Genomic DNA, 16,100 nt, shown 5'->3' on the forward strand with positions numbered 1-16,100 from the left:
TGTCGGATTTTGGGATGGACTCTTTGGCTTTGCTTTTCTTCTCCTCATTGGATTTTTCATGTTAAAAGTTGCAGAAGCCAGATGACAAGCTCATTTTGGTTCAACTTCAGCAACTGTGCATTGCATTGCCATGTAATGTAATGTAATGCAATGCTATCTATCTAGCTCTCCCTCTATACTTCCTTTTGGATAAACAGACATATTAGGCAAGCATTTTGGAGCTTTCACCTAAATAACTACAGGTGGTGAGATAAGCTGCACAATATAATTGACCTTTCAGTATATTGTTGCACACACACCATCTATTTAGCAAATGCCCTTGTTATCAACAGCAGCCTTTTAAACTCACCTGAGCTAACAGGTATGTGAGCTGGTTACTCTGCTGCGCTTAAAATTTCTTTTTTGGTTTGCTACAATGCCTTTTCTGAAACGTTGTCTCCCTCTGCTGGAACACTGACTTCTTTCATTTAATGCCTGCAGACTATAAAAGAGAAACCAACCCAAAAAGTTTGGTTGATTAGTCTGTGGCATTCTTTTAAACTGTTGCTTATGGCGGTCTCTGTGAGCTTCTCAGTGACATTCAGCCATCCAGGTATCCCGCCTGCAGTAGACGGAATGTGGCAATGGAACGCTGGCTGCGCGTGTCATAATAGGCTCTGAGCCTTTATATACCTGCGCACAGCAGCAGCCACCTTCAGTCTGCTGCTGGACAGCCAGCAGCAGCAGCAGCAGGAGAGGTAATTAATCAGCAACCCTCCTGCTAAGGGTAGACAGCTGCTCGTTCCACCCCCCCCCCAGCCTTAATTGGTTCTCCTCCCTTCCAACGGTGTTGAGGCGGGTGGGAACAGCCGGGGGTTGAGGGTACTGTGCTAAAATAGGTGGAGTTATGCAGATCTAAAACGCGTGGATTGCAGCAGCAGCAAGCCGAAAAGTGCAGGCATGTGAGGGATCTAGAGGTTGACAGCATGTCTTCTTAACGGGAGTCCAGGTGGCCATCTCCACAAATGGACTTTTCAGAATCCTTGGGTGGCACCGTAGTCGGAAACCAATTCTGGTTATCGCTTCTCGGCCTTTTGGCTAAGATCAAGTGTAGTATCTGTTCTTATCAGTTTAATATCTGATACGTCCCCTATCTGGGGACCATATATTAAATGGATTTTTAGAACAGGGAGATGGAAAAAGAGCTTGCTCTGTCCACTCCACGCATTGACCTGGTATTGCAGTATCTCCAGGACCGGTGCACCCCTTCTTTAATGCAGTTTCTAAAATCAGAAAGAATTGAATTCAATGCTTTTTGTTCATTTTGCTTGTTTGTCGGATTTTGGGATGGACTCTTTGGCTTTGCTTTTCTTCTCCTCATTGGATTTTTCATGTTAAAAGTTGCAGAAGCCAGATGACAAGCTCATTTTGGTTCAACTTCAGCAACTGTGCATTGAATTGCCATGTAATGTAATGTAATGCAATGCTATCTATCTAGCTCTCCCTCTATACTTCCTTTTGGATAAACAGACATATTAGGCAAGCATTTTGGAGCTTTCACCTAAATAACTACAGGTGGTGAGATAAGCTGCACAATATAATTGACCTTTCAGTATATTGTTGCACACACGCCATCTATTTAGCAAATGCCCTTGTTATCAACAGCAGCCTTTTAAACTCACCTGAGCTAACAGGTATGTGAGCTGGTTACTCTGCTGCGCTTAAAATTTCTTTTTTGGTTTGCTACAATGCCTTTTCTGAAACGTTGTCTCCCTCTGCTGGAACACTGACTTCTTTCATTTAATGCCTGCAGACTATAAAAGAGAAACCAACCCAAAAAGTTTGGTTGATTAGTCTGTGGCATTCTTTTAAACTGTTGCTTATGGCGGTCTCTGTGAGCTTCTCAGTGACATTCAGCCATCCAGGTATCCCGCCTGCAGTAGACGGAATGTGGCAATGGAACGCTGGCTGCGCGTGTCATAATAGGCTCTGAGCCTTTATATACCTGCGCACAGCAGCAGCCACGTTCAGTCTGCTGCTGGACAGCCAGCAGCAGCAGCAGCAGGAGAGGTAATTAATCAGCAACCCTCCTGCTAAGGGTAGACAGCTGCTCGTTCCACCCCCCCCCGCCTTAATTGGTTCTCCTCCCTTCCAACGGTGTTGAGGCGGGTGGGAACAGCCGGGGGTTGAGGGTACTGTGCTAAAAGAGGTGGAGTTATGCAGATCTAAAACGCGTGGATTGCAGCAGCAGCAAGCCGAAAAGTGCAGGCATGTGAGGGATCTAGAGGTTGACAGCATGTCTTCTTAACGGAAGTCCAGGTGGCCATCTCCACAAATGGACTTTTCAGAATCCTTGGGTGGCACCGTAGTCGGAAACCAATTCTGGTTATCGCTTCTCGGCCTTTTGGCTAAGATCAAGTGTAGTATCTGTTCTTATCAGTTTAATATCTGATACGTCCCCTATCTGGGGACCATATATTAAATGGATTTTTAGAACAGGGAGATGGAAAAAGAGCTTGCTCTGTCCACTCCACGCATTGACCTGGTATTGCAGTATCTCCAGGACCGGTGCACCCCTTCTTTAATGCAGTTTCTAAAATCAGAAAGAATTGAATTCAATGCTTTTTGTTCATTTTGCTTGTTTGTCGGATTTTGGGATGGACTCTTTGGCTTTGCTTTTCTTCTCCTCATTGGATTTTTCATGTTAAAAGTTGCAGAAGCCAGATGACAAGCTCATTTTGGTTCAACTTCAGCAACTGTGCATTGCATTGCCATGTAATGTAATGTAATGCAATGCTATCTATCTAGCTCTCCCTCTATACTTCCTTTTGGATAAACAGACATATTAGGCAAGCATTTTGGAGCTTTCACCTAAATAACTACAGGTGGTGAGATAAGCTGCACAATATAATTGACCTTTCAGTATATTGTTGCACACACACCATCTATTTAGCAAATGCCCTTGTTATCAACAGCAGCCTTTTAAACTCACCTGAGCTAACAGGTATGTGAGCTGGTTACTCTGCTGCGCTTAAAATTTCTTTTTTGGTTTGCTACAATGCCTTTTCTGAAACGTTGTCTCCCTCTGCTGGAACACTGACTTCTTTCATTTAATGCCTGCAGACTATAAAAGAGAAACCAACCCAAAAAGTTTGGTTGATTAGTCTGTGGCATTCTTTTAAACTGTTGCTTATGGCGGTCTCTGTGAGCTTCTCAGTGACATTCAGCCATCCAGGTATCCCGCCTGCAGTAGACGGAATGTGGCAATGGAACGCTGGCTGCGCGTGTCATAATAGGCTCTGAGCCTTTATATACCTGCGCACAGCAGCAGCCACCTTCAGTCTGCTGCTGGACAGCCAGCAGCAGCAGCAGCAGGAGAGGTAATTAATCAGCAACCCTCCTGCTAAGGGTAGACAGCTGCTCGTTCCACCCCCCCCCCCGCCTTAATTGGTTCTCCTCCCTTCCAACGGTGTTGAGGCGGGTGGGAACAGCCGGGGGTTGAGGGTACTGTGCTAAAAGAGGTGGAGTTATGCAGATCTAAAACGCGTGGATTGCAGCAGCAGCAAGCCGAAAAGTGCAGGCATGTGAGGGATCTAGAGGTTGACAGCATGTCTTCTTAACGGGAGTCCAGGTGGCCATCTCCACAAATGGACTTTTCAGAATCCTTGGGTGGCACCGTAGTCGGAAACCAATTCTGGTTATCGCTTCTCGGCCTTTTGGCTAAGATCAAGTGTAGTATCTGTTCTTATCAGTTTAATATCTGATACGTCCCCTATCTGGGGACCATATATTAAATGGATTTTTAGAACAGGGAGATGGAAAAAGAGCTTGCTCTGTCCACTCCACGCATTGACCTGGTATTTCAGTATCTCCAGGACCGGTGCACCCCTTCTTTAATGCAGTTTCTAAAATCAGAAAGAATTGAATTCAATGCTTTTTGTTCATTTTGCTTGTTTGTCGGATTTTGGGATGGACTCTTTGGCTTTGCTTTTCTTCTCCTCATTGGATTTTTCATGTTAAAAGTTGCAGAAGCCAGATGACAAGCTCATTTTGGTTCAACTTCAGCAACTGTGCATTGCATTGCCATGTAATGTAATGTAATGCAATGCTATCTATCTAGCTCTCCCTCTATACTTCCTTTTGGATAAACAGACATATTAGGCAAGCATTTTGGAGCTTTCACCTAAATAACTACAGGTGGTGAGATAAGCTGCACAATATAATTGACCTTTCAGTATATTGTTGCACACACACCATCTATTTAGCAAATGCCCTTGTTATCAACAGCAGCCTTTTAAACTCACCTGAGCTAACAGGTATGTGAGCTGGTTACTCTGCTGCGCTTAAAATTTCTTTTTTGGTTTGCTACAATGCCTTTTCTGAAACGTTGTCTCCCTCTGCTGGAACACTGACTTCTTTCATTTAATGCCTGCAGACTATAAAAGAGAAACCAACCCAAAAAGTTTGGTTGATTAGTCTGTGGCATTCTTTTAAACTGTTGCTTATGGCGGTCTCTGTGAGCTTCTCAGTGACATTCAGCCATCCAGGTATCCCGCCTGCAGTAGACGGAATGTGGCAATGGAACGCTGGCTGCGCGTGTCATAATAGGCTCTGAGCCTTTATATACCTGCGCACAGCAGCAGCCACCTTCAGTCTGCTGCTGGACAGCCAGCAGCAGCAGCAGCAGGAGAGGTAATTAATCAGCAACCCTCCTGCTAAGGGTAGACAGCTGCTCGTTCCACCACCCCCCCCGCCTTAATTGGTTCTCCTCCCTTCCAACGGTGTTGAGGCGGGTGGGAACAGCCGGGGGTTGAGGGTACTGTGCTAAAAGAGGTGGAGTTATGCAGATCTAAAACGCGTGGATTGCAGCAGCAGCAAGCCGAAAAGTGCAGGCATGTGAGGGATCTAGAGGTTGACAGCATGTCTTCTTAACGGGAGTCCAGGTGGCCATCTCCACAAATGGACTTTTCAGAATCCTTGGGTGGCACCGTAGTCGGAAACCAATTCTGGTTATCGCTTCTCGGCCTTTTGGCTAAGATCAAGTGTAGTATCTGTTCTTATCAGTTTAATATCTGATACGTCCCCTATCTGGGGACCATATATTAAATGGATTTTTAGAACAGGGAGATGGAAAAAGAGCTTGCTCTGTCCACTCCACGCATTGACCTGGTATTGCAGTATCTCCAGGACCGGTGCACCCCTTCTTTAATGCAGTTTCTAAAATCAGAAAGAATTGAATTCAATGCTTTTTGTTCATTTTGCTTGTTTGTCGGATTTTGGGATGGACTCTTTGGCTTTGCTTTTCTTCTCCTCATTGGATTTTTCATGTTAAAAGTTGCAGAAGCCAGATGACAAGCTCATTTTGGTTCAACTTCAGCAACTGTGCATTGCATTGCCATGTAATGTAATGTAATGCAATGCTATCTATCTAGCTCTCCCTCTATACTTCCTTTTGGATAAACAGACATATTAGGCAAGCATTTTGGAGCTTTCACCTAAATAACTACAGGTGGTGAGATAAGCTGCACAATATAATTGACCTATCAGTATATTGTTGCACACACACCATCTATTTAGCAAATGCCCTTGTTATCAACAGCAGCCTTTTAAACTCACCTGAGCTAACAGGTATGTGAGCTGGTTACTCTGCTGCGCTTAAAATTTCTTTTTTGGTTTGCTACAATGCCTTTTCTGAAACGTTGTCTCCCTCTGCTGGAACACTGACTTCTTTCATTTAATGCCTGCAGACTATAAAAGAGAAACCAACCCAAAAAGTTTGGTTGATTAGTCTGTGGCATTCTTTTAAACTGTTGCTTATGGCGGTCTCTGTGAGCTTCTCAGTGACATTCAGCCATCCAGGTATCCCGCCTGCAGTAGACGGAATGTGGCAATGGAACGCTGGCTGCGCGTGTCATAATAGGCTCTGAGCCTTTATATACCTGCGCACAGCAGCAGCCACCTTCAGTCTGCTGCTGGACAGCCAGCAGCTGCAGCAGCAGGAGAGGTAATTAATCAGCAACCCTCCTGCTAAGGGTAGACAGCTGCTCGTTCCACCCCCCCCCCCCGCCTTAATTGGTTCTCCTCCCTTCCAACGGTGTTGAGGCGGGTGGGAACAGCCGGGGGTTGAGGGTACTGTGCTAAAAGAGGTGGAGTTATGCAGATCTAAAACGCGTGGATTGCAGCAGCAGCAAGCCGAAAAGTGCAGGCATGTGAGGGATCTAGAGGTTGACAGCATGTCTTCTTAACGGGAGTCCAGGTGGCCATCTCCACAAATGGACTTTTCAGAATCCTTGGGTGGCACCGTAGTCGGAAACCAATTCTGGTTATCGCTTCTCGGCCTTTTGGCTAAGATCAAGTGTAGTATCTGTTCTTATCAGTTTAATATCTGATACGTCCCCTATCTGGGGACCATATATTAAATGGATTTTTAGAACAGGGAGATGGAAAAAGAGCTTGCTCTGTCCACTCCACGCATTGACCTGGTATTGCAGTATCTCTAGGACCGGTGCACCCCTTCTTTAATGCAGTTTCTAAAATCAGAAAGAATTGAATTCAATGCTTTTTGTTCATTTTGCTTGTTTGTCGGATTTTGGGATGGACTCTTTGGCTTTGCTTTTCTTCTCCTCATTGGATTTTTCATGTTAAAAGTTGCAGAAGCCAGATGACAAGCTCATTTTGGTTCAACTTCAGCAACTGTGCATTGCATTGCCATGTAATGTAATGTAATGCAATGCTATTTATCTAGCTCTCCCTCTATACTTCCTTTTGGATAAACAGACATATTAGGCAAGCATTTTGGAGCTTTCACCTAAATAACTACAGGTGGTGAGATAAGCTGCACAATATAATTGACCTTTCAGTATATTGTTGCACACACACCATCTATTTAGCAAATGCCCTTGTTATCAACAGCAGCCTTTTAAACTCACCTGAGCTAACAGGTATGTGAGCTGGTTACTCTGCTGCGCTTAAAATTTCTTTTTTGGTTTGCTACAATGCCTTTTCTGAAACGTTGTCTCCCTCTGCTGGAACACTGACTTCTTTCATTTAATGCCTGCAGACTATAAAAGAGAAACCAACCCAAAAAGTTTGGTTGATTAGTCTGTGGCATTCTTTTAAACTGTTGCTTATGGCGGTCTCTGTGAGCTTCTCAGTGACATTCAGCCATCCAGGTATCCCGCCTGCAGTAGACGGAATGTGGCAATGGAACGCTGGCTGCGCGTGTCATAATAGGCTCTGAGCCTTTATATACCTGCGCACAGCAGCAGCCACCTTCAGTCTGCTGCTGGACAGCCAGCAGCAGCAGCAGCAGGAGAGGTAATTAATCAGCAACCCTCCTGCTAAGGGTAGACAGCTGCTCGTTCCACGCCCCCCCCCCCGCCTTAATTGGTTCTCCTCCCTTCCAACGGTGTTGAGGCGGGTGGGAACAGCCGGGGGTTGAGGGTACTGTGCTAAAAGAGGTGGAGTTATGCAGATCTAAAACGCGTGGATTGCAGCAGCAGCAAGCCGAAAAGTGCAGGCATGTGAGGGATCTAGAGGTTGACAGCATGTCTTCTTAACGGGAGTCCAGGTGGCCATCTCCACAAATGGACTTTTCAGAATCCTTGGGTGGCACCGTAGTCGGAAACCAATTCTGGTTATCGCTTCTCGGCCTTTTGGCTAAGATCAAGTGTAGTATCTGTTCTTATCAGTTTAATATCTGATACGTCCCCTATCTGGGGACCATATATTAAATGGATTTTTAGAACAGGGAGATGGAAAAAGAGCTTGCTCTGTCCACTCCACGCATTGACCTGGTATTGCAGTATCTCCAGGACCGGTGCACCCCTTCTTTAATGCAGTTTCTAAAATCAGAAAGAATTGAATTCAATGCTTTTTGTTCATTTTGCTTGTTTGTCGGATTTTGGGATGGACTCTTTGGCTTTGCTTTTCTTCTCCTCATTGGATTTTTCATGTTAAAAGTTGCAGAAGCCAGATGACAAGCTCATTTTGGTTCAACTTCAGCAACTGTGCATTGCATTGCCATGTAATGTAATGTAATGCAATGCTATCTAGCTAGCTCTCCCTCTATACTTCCTTTTGGATAAACAGACATATTAGGCAAGCATTTTGGAGCTTTCACCTAAATAACTACAGGTGGTGAGATAAGCTGCACAATATAATTGACCTTTCAGTATATTGTTGCACACACACCATCTATTTAGCAAATGCCCTTGTTGTCAACAGCAGCCTTTTAAACTCACCTGAGCTAACAGGTATGTGAGCTGGTTACTCTGCTGCGCTTAAAATTTCTTTTTTGGTTTGCTACAATGCCTTTTCTGAAACGTTGTCTCCCTCTGCTGGAACACTGACTTCTTTCATTTAATGCCTGCAGACTATAAAAGAGAAACCAACCCAAAAAGTTTGGTTGATTAGTCTGTGGCATTCTTTTAAACTGTTGCTTATGGCGGTCTCTGTGAGCTTCTCAGTGACATTCAGCCATCCAGGTATCCCGCCTGCAGTAGACGGAATGTGGCAATGGAACGCTGGCTGCGCGTGTCATAATAGGCTCTGAGCCTTTATATACCTGCGCACAGCAGCAGCCACCTTCAGTCTGCTGCTGGACAGCCAGCAGCAGCAGCAGCAGGAGAGGTAATTAATCAGCAACCCTCCTGCTAAGGGTAGACAGCTGCTCGTTCCACCCCCACCCCCCGCCTTAATTGGTTCTCCTCCCTTCCAACGGTGTTGAGGCGGGTGGGAACAGCCGGGGGTTGAGGGTACTGTGCTAAAAGAGGTGGAGTTATGCAGATCTAAAACGCGTGGATTGCAGCAGCAGCAAGCCGAAAAGTGCAGGCATGTGAGGGATCTAGAGGTTGACAGCATGTCTTCTTAACGGGAGTCCAGGTGGCCATCTCCACAAATGGACTTTTCAGAATCCTTGGGTGGCACCGTAGTCGGAAACCAATTCTGGTTATCGCTTCTCGGCCTTTTGGCTAAGATCAAGTGTAGTATCTGTTCTTATCAGTTTAATATCTGATACGTCCCCTATCTGGGGACCATATATTAAATGGATTTTTAGAACAGGGAGATGGAAAAAGAGCTTGCTCTGTCCACTCCACGCATTGACCTGGTATTGCAGTATCTCCAGGACCGGTGCACCCCTTCTTTAATGCAGTTTCTAAAATCAGAAAGAATTGAATTCAATGCTTTTTGTTCATTTTGCTTGTTTGTCGGATTTTGGGATGGACTCTTTGGCTTTGCTTTTCTTCTCCTCATTGGATTTTTCATGTTAAAAGTTGCAGAAGCCAGATGACAAGCTCATTTTGGTTCAACTTCAGCAACTGTGCATTGCATTGCCATGTAATGTAATGCAATGCTATCTATCTAGCTCTCCCTCTATACTTCCTTTTGGATAAACAGACATATTAGGCAAGCATTTTGGAGCTTTCACCTAAATAACTACAGGTGGTGAGATAAGCTGCACAATATAATTGACCTTTCAGTATATTGTTGCACACACACCATCTATTTAGCAAATGCCCTTGTTATCAACAGCAGCCTTTTAAACTCACCTGAGCTAACAGGTATGTGAGCTGGTTACTCTGCTGCGCTTAAAATTTCTTTTTTGGTTTGCTACAATGCCTTTTCTGAAACGTTGTCTCCCTCTGCTGGAACACTGACTTCTTTCATTTAATGCCTGCAGACTATAAAAGAGAAACCAACCCAAAAAGTTTGGTTGATTAGTCTGTGGCATTCTTTTAAACTGTTGCTTATGGCGGTCTCTGTGAGCTTCTCAGTGACATTCAGCCATCCAGGTATCCCGCCTGCAGTAGACGGAATGTGGCAATGGAACGCTGGCTGCGCGTGTCATAATAGGCTCTGAGCCTTTATATACCTGCGCACAGCAGCAGCCACCTTCAGTCTGCTGCTGGACAGCCAGCAGCAGCAGCAGCAGGAGAGGTAATTAATCAGCAACCCTCCTGCTAAGGGTAGACAGCTGCTCGTTCCACCCCCCCCCCGCCTTAATTGGTTCTCCTCCCTTCCAACGGTGTTGAGGCGGGTGGGAACAGCCGGGGGTTGAGGGTACTGTGCTAAAAGAGGTGGAGTTATGCAGATCTAAAACGCGTGGATTGCAGCAGCAGCAAGCCGAAAAGTGCAGGCATGTGAGGGATCTAGAGGTTGACAGCATGTCTTCTTAACGGGAGTCCAGGTGGCCATCTCCACAAATGGACTTTTCAGAATCCTTGGGTGGCACCGTAGTCGGAAACCAATTCTGGTTATCGCTTCTCGGCCTTTTGGCTAAGATCAAGTGTAGTATCTGTTCTTATCAGTTTAATATCTGATACGTCCCCTATCTGGGGACCATATATTAAATGGATTTTTAGAACAGGGAGATGGAAAAAGAGCTTGCTCTGTCCACTCCACGCATTGACCTGGTATTGCAGTATCTCCAGGACCGGTGCACCCCTTCTTTAATGCAGTTTCTAAAATCAGAAAGAATTGAATTCAATGCTTTTTGTTCATTTTGCTTGTTTGTCGGATTTTGGGATGGACTCTTTGGCTTTGCTTTTCTTCTCCTCATTGGATTTTTCATGTTAAAAGTTGCAGAAGCCAGATGACAAGCTCATTTTGGTTCATCTTCAGCAACTGTGCATTGCATTGCCATGTAATGTAATGTAATGCAATGCTATCTATCTAGCTCTCCCTCTATACTTCCTTTTGGATAAACAGACATATTAGGCAAGCATTTTGGAGCTTTCACCTAAATAACTACAGGTGGTGAGATAAGCTGCACAATATAATTGACCTTTCAGTATATTGTTGCACACACACCATCTATTTAGCAAATGCCCTTGTTATCAACAGCAGCCTTTTAAACTCACCTGAGCTAACAGGTATGTGAGCTGGTTACTCTGCTGCGCTTAAAATTTCTTTTTTGGTTTGCTACAATGCCTTTTCTGAAACGTTGTCTCCCTCTGCTGGAACACTGACTTCTTTCATTTAATGCCTGCAGACTATAAAAGAGAAACCAACCCAAAAAGTTTGGTTGATTAGTCTGTGGCATTCTTTTAAACTGTTGCTTATGGCGGTCTCTGTGAGCTTCTCAGTGACATTCAGCCATCCAGGTATCCCGCCTGCAGTAGACGGAATGTGGCAATGGAACGCTGGCTGCGCGTGTCATAATAGGCTCTGAGCCTTTATATACCTGCGCACAGCAGCAGCCACCTTCAGTCTGCTGCTGGACAGCCAGCAGCAGCAGCAGCAGGAGAGGTAATTAATCAGCAACCCTCCTGCTAAGGGTAGACAGCTGCTCGTTCCACCCCCCCCCCGCCTTAATTGGTTCTCCTCCCTTCCAACGGTGTTGAGGCGGGTGGGAACAGCCGGGGGTTGAGGGTACTGTGCTAAAAGAGGTGGAGTTATGCAGATCTAAAACGCGTGGATTGCAGCAGCAGCAAGCCGAAAAGTGCAGGCATGTGAGGGATCTAGAGGTTGACAGCATGTCTTCTTAACGGGAGTCCAGGTGGCCATCTCCACAAATGGACTTTTCAGAATCCTTGGGTGGCACCGTAGTCGGAAACCAATTCTGGTTATCGCTTCTCGGCCTTTTGGCTAAGATCAAGTGTAGTATCTGTTCTTATCAGTTTAATATCTGATACGTCCCCTATCTGGGGACCATATATTAAATGGATTTTTAGAACAGGGAGATGGAAAAAGAGCTTGCTCTGTCCACTCCACGCATTGACCTGGTATTGCAGTATCTCCAGGACCGGTGCACCCCTTCTTTAATGCAGTTTCTAAAATCAGAAAGAATTGAATTCAATGCTTTTTGTTCATTTTGCTTGTTTGTCGGATTTTGGGATGGACTCTTTGGCTTTGCTTTTCTTCTCCTCATTGGATTTTTCATGTTAAAAGTTGCAGAAGCCAGATGACAAGCTCATTTTGGTTCAACTTCAGCAACTGTGCATTGCATTGCCATGTAATGTAATGTAATGCAATGCTATCTATCTAGCTCTCCCTCTATACTTCCTTTTGGATAAACAGACATATTAGGCAAGCATTTTGGAGCTTTCACCTAAATAACTACAGGTGGTGAGATAAGCTGCACAATATAATTGACCTTTCAGTATATTGTTGCACACACACCATCTATTTAGCAAATGCCCTTGTTATCAACAGCAGCCTTTTAAACTCACCTGAGCTAACAGGTATGTGAGCTGGTTACTCTGCTGCGCTTAAAATTTCTTTTTTGGTTTGCTACAATGCCTTTTCTGAAACGTTGTCTCCCTCTGCTGGAACACTGACTTCTTTCATTTAATGCCTGCAGACTATAAAAGAGAAACCAACCCAAAAAGTTTGGTTGATTAGTCTGTGGCATTCTTTTAAACTGTTGCTTATGGCGGTCTCTGTGAGCTTCTCAGTGACATTCAGCCATCCAGGTATCCCGCCTGCAGTAGACGGAATGTGGCAATGGAACGCTGGCTGCGCGTGTCATAATAGGCTCTGAGCCTTTATATACCTGCGCACAGCAGCAGCCACCTTCAGTCTGCTGCTGGACAGCCAGCAGCAGCAGCAGCAGGAGAGGTAATTAATCAGCAACCCTCCTGCTAAGGGTAGACAGCTGCTCGTTCCACCCCCCCCCCGCCTTAATTGGTTCTCCTCCCTTCCAACGGTGTTGAGGCGGGTGGGAACAGCCGGGGGTTGAGGGTACTGTGCTAAAAGAGGTGGAGTTATGCAGATCTAAAACGCGTGGATTGCAGCAGCAGCAAGCCGAAAAGTGCAGGCATGTGAGGGATCTAGAGGTTGACAGCATGTCTTCTTAACGGGAGTCCAGGTGGCCATCTCCACAAATGGACTTTTCAGAATCCTTGGGTGGCACCGTAGTCGGAAACCAATTCTGGTTATCGCTTCTCGGCCTTTTGGCTAAGATCAAGTGTAGTATCTGTTCTTATCAGTTTAATATCTGATACGTCCCCTATCTGGGGACCATATATTAAATGGATTTTTAGAACAGGGAGATGGAAAAAGAGCTTGCTCTGTCCACTCCACGCATTGACCTGGTATTGCAGTATCTCCAGGACCGGTGCACCCCTTCTTTAATGCAGTTTCTAAAATCAGAAAGAATTGAATTCAATGCTTTTTGTTCATTTTGCTTGTTTGTCGGATTTTGGGATGGACTCTTTGGCTTTGCTTTTCTTCTCCTCATTGGATTTTTCATGTTAAAAGTTGCAGAAGCCAGATGATAAGCTCATTTTGGTTCAACTTCAGCAACTGTGCATTGCATTGCCATGTAATGTAATGTAATGCAATGCTATCTATCTAGCTCTCCCTCTATACTTCCTTTTGGATAAACAGACATATTAGGCAAGCATTTTGGAGCTTTCACCTAAATAACTACAGGTGGTGAGATAAGCTGCACAATATAATTGACCTTTCAGTATATTGTTGCACACACACCATCTATTTAGCAAATGCCCTTGTTATCAACAGCAGCCTTTTAAACTCACCTGAGCTAACAGGTATGTGAGCTGGTTACTCTGCTGCGCTTAAAATTTATTTTTTGGTTTGCTACAATGCCTTTTCTGAAACGTTGTCTCCCTCTGCTGGAACACTGACTTCTTTCATTTAATGCCTGCAGACTATAAAAGAGAAACCAACCCAAAAAGTTTGGTTGATTAGTCTGTGGCATTCTTTTAAACTGTTGCTTATGGCGGTCTCTGTGAGCTTCTCAGTGACATTCAGCCATCCAGGTATCCCGCCTGCAGTAGACGGAATGTGGCAATGGAACGCTGGCTGCGCGTGTCATAATAGGCTCTGAGCCTTTATATACCTGCGCACAGCAGCAGCCACCTTCAGTCTGCTGCTGGACAGCCAGCAGCAGCAGCAGCAGGAGAGGTAATTAATCAGCAACCCTCCTGCTAAGGGTAGACAGCTGCTCGTTCCACCCCCCCCCCGCCTTAATTGGTTCTCCTCCCTTCCAACGGTGTTGAGGCGGGTGGGAACAGCCGGGGGTTGAGGGTACTGTGCTAAAAGAGGTGGAGTTATGCAGATCTAAAACGCGTGGATTGCAGCAGCAGCAAGCCGAAAAGTGCAGGCATGTGAGGGATCTAGAGGTTGACAGCATGTCTTCTTAACGGGAGTCCAGGTGGCCATCTCCACAAATGGACTTTTCAGAATCCTTGGGTGGCACCGTAGTCGGAAACCAATTCTGGTTATCGCTTCTCGGCCTTTTGGCTAAGATCAAGTGTAGTATCTGTTCTTATCAGTTTAATATCTGATACGTCCCCTATCTGGGGACCATATATTAAATGGATTTTTAGAACAGGGAGATGGAAAAAGAGCTTGCTCTGTCCACTCCACGCATTGACCTGGTATTGCAGTATCTCCAGGACCGGTGCACCCCTTCTTTAATGCAGTTTCTAAAATCAGAAAGAATTGAATTCAATGCTTTTTGTTCATTTTGCTTGTTTGTCGGATTTTGGGATGGACTCTTTGGCTTTGCTTTTCTTCTCCTCATTGGATTTTTCATGTTAAAAGTTGCAGAAGCCAGATGACAAGCTCATTTTGGTTCAACTTCAGCAACTGTGCATTGCATTGCCATGTAATGTAATGTAATGCAATGCTATTTATCTAGCTCTCCCTCTATACTTCCTTTTGGATAAACAGACATATTAGGCAAGCATTTTGGAGCTTTCACCTAAATAACTACAGGTGGTGAGATAAGCTGCACAATATAATTGACCTTTCAGTATATTGTTGCACACACACCATCTATTTAGCAAATGCCCTTGTTATCAACAGCAGCCTTTTAAACTCACCTGAGCTAACAGGTATGTGAGCTGGTTACTCTGCTGCGCTTAAAATTTCTTTTTTGGTTTGCTACAATGCCTTTTCTGAAACGTTGTCTCCCTCTGCTGGAACACTGACTTCTTTCATTTAATGCCTGCAGACTATAAAAGAGAAACCAACCCAAAAAGTTTGGTTGATTAGTCTGTGGCATTCTTTTAAACTGTTGCTTATGGCGGTCTCTGTGAGCTTCTCAGTGACATTCAGCCATCCAGGTATCCCGCCTGCAGTAGACGGAATGTGGCAATGGAACGCTGGCTGCGCGTGTCATAATAGGCTCTGAGCCTTTATATACCTGCGCACAGCAGCAGCCACCTTCAGTCTGCTGCTGGACAGCCAGCAGCAGCAGCAGCAGGAGAGGTAATTAATCAGCAACCCTCCTGCTAAGGGTAGACAGCTGCTCGTTCCACCCCCCCCCCCCCGCCTTAATTGGTTCTCCTCCCTTCCAACGGTGTTGAGGCGGGTGGGAACAGCCGGGGGTTGAGGGTACTGTGCTAAAAGAGGTGGAGTTATGCAGATCTAAAACGCGTGGATTGCAGCAGCAGCAAGCCGAAAAGTGCAGGCATGTGAGGGATCTAGAGGTTGACAGCATGTCTTCTTAACGGGAGTCCAGGTGGCCATCTCCACAAATGGACTTTTCAGAATCCTTGGGTGGCACCGTAGTCGGAAACCAATTCTGGTTATCGCTTCTCGGCCTTTTGGCTAAGATCAAGTGTAGTATCTGTTCTTATCAGTTTAATATCTGATACGTCCCCTATCTGGGGACCATATATTAAATGGATTTTTAGAACAGGGAGATGGAAAAAGAGCTTGCTCTGTCCACTCCACGCATTGACCTGGTATTGCAGTATCTCCAGGACCGGTGCACCCCTTCTTTAATGCAGTTTCTAAAATCAGAAAGAATTGAATTCAATGCTTTTTGTTCATTTTGCTTGTTTGTCGGATTTTGGGATGGACTCTTTGGCTTTGCTTTTCTTCTCCTCATTGGATTTTTCATGTTAAAAGTTGCAGAAGCCAGATGACAAGCTCATTTTGGTTCAACTTCAGCAACTGTGCATTGCATTGCCATGTAATGTAATGTAATGCAATGCTATCTATCTAGCTCTCCCTCTATACTTCCTTTTGGATAAACAGACATATTAGGCAAGCATTTTGGAGCTTTCACCTAAATAACTACAGGTGGTGAGATAAGCTGCACAATATAATTGACCTTTCAGTATATTGTTGCACACACACCATCTATTTAGCAAATGCCCTTGTTGTCAACAGCAGCCTTTTAAACTCACCTGAGCTAACAG

The 16,100-nt window shown here is 45.0% G+C and overlaps 12 non-coding genes across 12 annotated transcripts; all 12 read left to right on the forward strand.

Moving 5' to 3' along the window:
- The first annotated feature begins 1,057 nt into the window (after window positions 1-1,057).
- Window positions 1,058-1,248, forward strand: LOC141194560 (U2 spliceosomal RNA). Its single transcript, XR_012267182.1, has one exon. It is a non-coding gene; the product is annotated as a U2 spliceosomal RNA (small nuclear RNA).
- A 1,119-nt stretch (window positions 1,249-2,367) lies between these two features.
- Window positions 2,368-2,558, forward strand: LOC141194571 (U2 spliceosomal RNA). Its single transcript, XR_012267193.1, has one exon. It is a non-coding gene; the product is annotated as a U2 spliceosomal RNA (small nuclear RNA).
- A 1,121-nt stretch (window positions 2,559-3,679) lies between these two features.
- On the forward strand, window positions 3,680-3,870 carry LOC141195825 (U2 spliceosomal RNA). The gene has a single exon (XR_012268400.1). It is a non-coding gene; the product is annotated as a U2 spliceosomal RNA (small nuclear RNA).
- Window positions 3,871-4,991: 1,121 nt separating this feature from the next.
- On the forward strand, window positions 4,992-5,182 carry LOC141194582 (U2 spliceosomal RNA). The gene has a single exon (XR_012267204.1). It is a non-coding gene; the product is annotated as a U2 spliceosomal RNA (small nuclear RNA).
- A 1,122-nt stretch (window positions 5,183-6,304) lies between these two features.
- On the forward strand, window positions 6,305-6,495 carry LOC141195910 (U2 spliceosomal RNA). The gene has a single exon (XR_012268481.1). It is a non-coding gene; the product is annotated as a U2 spliceosomal RNA (small nuclear RNA).
- Window positions 6,496-7,618: 1,123 nt separating this feature from the next.
- LOC141194593 (U2 spliceosomal RNA) lies at window positions 7,619-7,809 on the forward strand. The gene has a single exon (XR_012267215.1). It is a non-coding gene; the product is annotated as a U2 spliceosomal RNA (small nuclear RNA).
- Window positions 7,810-8,931: 1,122 nt separating this feature from the next.
- LOC141194604 (U2 spliceosomal RNA) lies at window positions 8,932-9,122 on the forward strand. The gene has a single exon (XR_012267226.1). It is a non-coding gene; the product is annotated as a U2 spliceosomal RNA (small nuclear RNA).
- Window positions 9,123-10,237: 1,115 nt separating this feature from the next.
- LOC141194615 (U2 spliceosomal RNA) lies at window positions 10,238-10,428 on the forward strand. The gene has a single exon (XR_012267237.1). It is a non-coding gene; the product is annotated as a U2 spliceosomal RNA (small nuclear RNA).
- A 1,120-nt stretch (window positions 10,429-11,548) lies between these two features.
- On the forward strand, window positions 11,549-11,739 carry LOC141194626 (U2 spliceosomal RNA). Its single transcript, XR_012267248.1, has one exon. It is a non-coding gene; the product is annotated as a U2 spliceosomal RNA (small nuclear RNA).
- Window positions 11,740-12,859: 1,120 nt separating this feature from the next.
- Window positions 12,860-13,050, forward strand: LOC141194637 (U2 spliceosomal RNA). The gene has a single exon (XR_012267259.1). It is a non-coding gene; the product is annotated as a U2 spliceosomal RNA (small nuclear RNA).
- Window positions 13,051-14,170: 1,120 nt separating this feature from the next.
- LOC141194648 (U2 spliceosomal RNA) lies at window positions 14,171-14,361 on the forward strand. The gene has a single exon (XR_012267270.1). It is a non-coding gene; the product is annotated as a U2 spliceosomal RNA (small nuclear RNA).
- Window positions 14,362-15,484: 1,123 nt separating this feature from the next.
- Window positions 15,485-15,675, forward strand: LOC141194660 (U2 spliceosomal RNA). The gene has a single exon (XR_012267282.1). It is a non-coding gene; the product is annotated as a U2 spliceosomal RNA (small nuclear RNA).
- The last annotated feature ends 425 nt before the right edge of the window (window positions 15,676-16,100 follow it).

Source organism: Phyllobates terribilis, unplaced genomic scaffold, assembly GCF_046119375.1.
Source record: "Phyllobates terribilis strain yellow unplaced genomic scaffold, ASM4611937v1 Scaffold_74__1_contigs__length_7073193, whole genome shotgun sequence".
Classification (NCBI taxonomy): domain Eukaryota; kingdom Metazoa; phylum Chordata; class Amphibia; order Anura; family Dendrobatidae; genus Phyllobates; species Phyllobates terribilis.